The sequence below is a fragment of the Camelina sativa genome, chromosome 8 (genome assembly GCF_030686135.1).
Source record: "Camelina sativa cultivar CO46 ecotype springtype chromosome 8, ASM3068613v1".
In the NCBI taxonomy this organism is placed as follows: domain Eukaryota; kingdom Viridiplantae; phylum Streptophyta; class Magnoliopsida; order Brassicales; family Brassicaceae; genus Camelina; species Camelina sativa.
In genome coordinates, this window is record NC_141887.1 from 23888162 (window position 1) to 23893519 (window position 5358).

The 5358-nt window shown below is 33.3% G+C and overlaps 1 pseudogene across 1 annotated transcript; it reads right to left on the reverse strand.

Annotated features, from left to right (window-relative positions):
- Positions 1–224: 224 nt before the first annotated feature.
- Positions 225–1896, reverse strand: LOC104707745 (ribonuclease 3-like protein 3; annotated as a pseudogene). The gene is made up of 3 exons (XR_015564024.1): positions 1336–1896; positions 886–1029; positions 225–670 (listed from the first exon to the last, which is right to left on the reverse strand). The product of XR_015564024.1 is annotated as a ribonuclease 3-like protein 3 (transcript).
- Positions 1897–5358: the final 3462 nt, after the last annotated feature.

The window sequence follows — 5358 nt, forward strand, 5'->3', positions numbered from 1 at the left end:
AAAATTAATCATTTGGTACTCTTTTGAATGAATATATTAATATTTAATATTCACATATTAATTTATGTTAATGTAGAAAAACATGTTATTGGGAGAAATCAACAGTCTCAACTCAGAATAGCAAAAATTTAATCTTGCCCTCATGACTCAAAAATCCCTTATATATATATATGAGTTATGTTGCTTTCGAGACTTCATTAAAAATAAACAATCTCTTCTTAGAGTCTTGATGAAATAGTATAGTTTGGTGTGCTTATACCATTTAATTTCGTCATTGCTAGGTTCATTCATAAGAAAAATGAAAGGAGTACTTAATTTAAGTTGATTCAAATACGAAGAAAATATAATGTCACATCTAGAAATTAAATTTTTGATGCAAATCCTCACAACATCCTGTCGAGAATTTTTTTAAAGGTCTTCGAAAAACTTAGAGAAATTCTCGACAGCATTTTGTGCAGCGCGATTACGAGCAGTTTCTTTTTTTTTCTGGACATAGCCCACATCCGACCAACTTGTCCTCAATAAGAAAACAATATTTTCCATTAATTTCCCAGGTGTCTTTGGCCGTCAGTTTCAAGTTCCTCTTCTGGCACATCTCATTGAGTTCTGTCATTGGATGGTTCTTGAAATTTTCTAAAAGTATTATTGGCTCCATAAATGGTTTTATCACCTATATATTTAGTTTTTTCAACACCAAAATATATATATATATATATATATATATATATATATATATATATATATACCATAGATCAATCGATGACCTAAATCTAGTAGCTAGCTATAGATATTTTATAACTTATTGTGAAATATATTTTATAACGTATAAAACCATTTATTTTATTGTGAAATAAATGGTTTATTGTGAAATATACTTTAAGTTACCTTCCAGACGGTTTGGATGCACTCGCAGTCCATGAAGAGAGCTCCAATGGTAGACTCTACTATGTTTGCTAGAGATTTAGGTACTTTCAAAAGACCATGCGAATGTAATGGATGTTCTTTTTTTGCTTCCACAAATTCCATTATCTGCATATATAATTAGTTATATATGTACATCTCATTAATATAGTTCACACATAACACACAGCCAATAAAAATGTTTTTATTTACGAAAATGTTAATATAAGGCAAGGTGTATCAAATAAAATTGAAATAGAGAATTTAGCGGGAAAAAAACACAAAGTTGACAAAAAGAAAAATTCATTTTTTGTTTTTGTTTTGTTAAATCATTTAATCAACCAGATTGCAATAAGACATGATCGACGATAATAAATGGGAATTTAGTAGATTAAACACTGTTAATTACTAGGAATTTAAAAGAAGATAAATGACCTGCTCCAGAAACAAGGGTTTCTTATGACGGAGGTAGCGATAGAGTTCGTGTTTGACAGCGACCCGAGCCAATTTCTCGCTGTCTACGTTGACTGCTCGGAGCTTGGTCAAAACACCAGGTGATTGTTTAGGGTAGCGTTTAATAAACTCAAAGATTATGGCCGTATCTAGGACCGAATCTCCTAAAAGCTCTAGGAGTTCGTACGAATCACACTCCTCATCAACGTAAGTAGCGTCTGTGAACGCTTGCAGCAACAAATTCTTGTTTTTGAACTTGTAATTTAAGTTCTTCTCCAACAATTCGATATCCAAAGGCTCGTCCGCCGGATCGGTTGATCCCTTGGCTTCGGTGTTGTTATCTTCATTACCTTCGAAGCTGGTCAAATTCTCCAACTCATGTGGCTGCGGCAAGGATTCAGCAACTGCGTTTGTGAGTTGCGACTCCATAGAGACAAGAGGGTGTGTTTGAGGAGAGAGAGAGAGAGAAGGGATATGTCTCTTTGCTATGTTTCTATTGTGCTTGTCTGTTGTTCTTCTTAAGTCTTGATTATGAGTCCTTTTATACACAGTCTTCTTTGATACATTTGCCAAGCTATCTTCATAATAGTTATAGTTGTCATTATTTCTATTGTGACTAAGAAAAATCATTTTTTAATATTTTGATTAATTATATGTAGTAGATTTTCATTCATTTCTAAATTATTATGATTCTTACCCAAAAAAAAAAATTTATTATGATTGTTAAAATTTAGAGAAAGAGTAGGTCATCATAACCAAAAGATTTTGACTAATTGATTACATATATATCATATATTTTCTTTGTATGACACTAATAATGATTAAATACCGTTTTAGGTTATATTAAAATGTACTTTTCGACCAGAATTTATTTTAAAAATTCAAACTTATTGTTTGCAGAAAATGAATTGCCAAATTTTATTATATCCAAAACAAAAAGGATATCTATAATAACTAGATATAAAACGAAAATTCTCTCATACATGTTTGCATTTATATATTTTTTTTATTCGAAGTGGACTTCCATAATTTTTGCTAAAAACATATTTACTTTAACGGAACAACAATACTAATAAAAACCGGAAAACAAAAGACGATATAGTAATCTTAAATATTAATATAAATTGAATTGTATATTTTAAATGCAATTTGAGTTAATTTACAAATCCTTTTAGGAATAAATAATCTACAAAGAAACACCATATTTAGTATATCTAAATTTGGGAGGGAGCGACCAAAAGAGAAACAGAAACGTTGACTTTGACTTTGTAAGAACCATGGGTTTGGGTTGTTGAGTAGACACTGACAATAAAATTAAATATCATTCATTGAGTAAAAATAACAAAAACAAAATGATAATTTTAGTTAAATAAATGATAATCATATCTTATATAATATGAGAAGTTTTTTCTCAATTTTTACTATGAAGATGATATTTGGCATGTTACCTACGTGACACATGTATTATATTATTGTTTGAGCCCAATTAACTAAATTTATTTGTGCTTTTGACCTAATTAACTACTGGTTCATAAATCCAAAAAAAAATTCTCAACATTTCCTTCTTCCCTTCTTCGATCAATTCCAGTTGTAGACCCTTCCCATCTAAAACCATCATTTATCAGTTTGTTGTTTCATCGTAGGAAAAAATTGATTATAGTTTTTTTTAATGAATTAAATATAAAATTAATTCAAACAAAAAAAACTGTTTTACATCAAGTGTGGACTCTTTACAGAATTTTGTTTGAAAGAAATACAAAGCTTTATGTTGAGCATAGCAGAGCGGCTAAAAAAGAGACTATCATTCACTATGGTGGTCGAGTTGTAAACCATAAGGCAAGGCCTCCATCATAAGAGTAGTCACCTTGGTTGCGTTTACAGAATTTTGTTTGAAAGAAATACAAAGCTTTATGTTGAGCATAACAAAGCGGCCAAAAAAGAGACTATCATTCACTATGGTGGTTGAGTTGTAAACCATAAGGCAAGGCCTCCATCATAAGAGTAGTCGCCTTGGTTGCGAATCGAGATGAATCTGTTACGAATGATTTTGTCAATTAATTTCTGAAGATGATGTGAGGAGCTCGGGTTGTCGCCATGGCGTCGAAAGTTGCGTTCTCTCCAGATGTAATAAATCGCAGTCTGGAAAGCATATCGTAACGTGAATAGATGCAGCTTGTCATAGCTAGAGTGAGTGAGAGTATTCAGTAGGCGAGTCCAGTCGAGAGTGTAGGCGGGACCAAGGAGCTTACTGACAAGAGAATGCCAGATACATGATGTGTATGGGCAGGTGAAGAACAAATGGTTCCTTGTCTCCACCAACTCACCGCAGAAGAAACAGTCTATCCGTGTTATGAACCAACTATTTGCTTGAGAATTAAGAAACCATTGAAAGCTTAGCTCCCTCTTAACCCTAATTCTCTTTTAGAGATTAAGGTTAATTCTTTGGGCTTGATATTTTCATTAGCATAAGGAGTCCTTTTATAGACCCCTAGTTCAACCGACCTAATTATAAACCTTAATGAATAAGTAAATATTCCAAAGCCTTGATCTAATTATAAAAAGGAAACCTAATGATCTAATAATAAGAACTAGTCTTGTATCATTTGAAACTTTAGAAACTTTGGGCTCAAGTTAAGAATCTGATAATTCTACTTCTTATACACCTTATGTTGTTACTATCATCAAATTTTCCAAGTTCACGATATATTATTTACAATTTGATCCGTTTTGGACCACCAATTCATCTATATGCAAAAGACAGTTTTAGAAATGAACAACATTTAGATAACGAACGGATGTGATGCTCTGTTTCCCCTTCTTCTCATGTTGTACGTAGTAACCTTATTTACTATTTTTATACCAAGATTATTTATAATTTGAGAGTACAAGCCTTTTTTATTTTACCAGTTAATTTATGTTCAAATATTTAAAAGTACAAATAAACAAAATGAAACATAACATACTTGATTAACCAACTAAATTAAGTTTAACTGAAGTACCTAATTTGATTCTTGTGTTGACTTGGACAGTGTACCAACGACCATTTGTACAATTGTGCTACAATTATTAACAGTAACTAAAGACTCTAAAATACTTGAGAAACAGTTCAATCCTCTTTTTGGAAAATGTGACCAGACACGATTTGTTTGCAGTTTTGGCATCTAGCTGGAAGCAACACGGTTTGTTCCGACAAATACTTTGTTTGGCAATCAAGTAATTGTTGAAAGTCAAATGTCAAATGTAGACACCTTTCCACTCACACGATGACATGTCATCTTCAAACACTATTTAATCAAATAATCACAAACAAAACATTGAAACTTTAATCTATATAGCAAATGGTACTATTTTAGTGTTATTTTTAAAGTCAAAAGCTATAGGGTCATAGGGAGGAGGATCCTAATTGTTTTCTAAGATCGCGATCTGTCTATAAAAGACACCGCTTAGATATAGTAATGTGATATCTCAAACAATCATCACTATCCTATATGGAGATGGACTTACAAGAAACGCAACCAAGCATGAGCTTTTTGCCTCCGGGAAGAGTATCACTCCGGCCGATGACTCTCTCCGACGTCGACGACTACATGGTTTGGGCAACAGACCCTGAAGTGGCACGCTTCTGCACTTGGGAGCCTTGCACGGGCAGAGACGAAGCCATCAAATACATAACCGATCGCGTCTTGATACACCCTTGGATCCGAGCCATCTGCTTAGAAGACGACCGTCCTATCGGCTACATCTTGATCATGGCGGTGGATGACATCAGAAAAGAGATGGGTTATGTCCTAGCGAGAAAGTATTGGGGAAAAGGGTTTGCGACAGAGGCAGTGAGGCTAGTGACGACGGAGATATTTAAAGAATTTCCAGAGATTGAGAGGGTTGAGGCACTTGTCGATGTGGACAATGTTGGATCTCAAAAGGTTCTTGAGAAAGTTGGGTTTACTAGAGAAGGTGTGATGAGGAAGTATCTATATATCAAGGGAAGTGTAAGAGACACTGTTA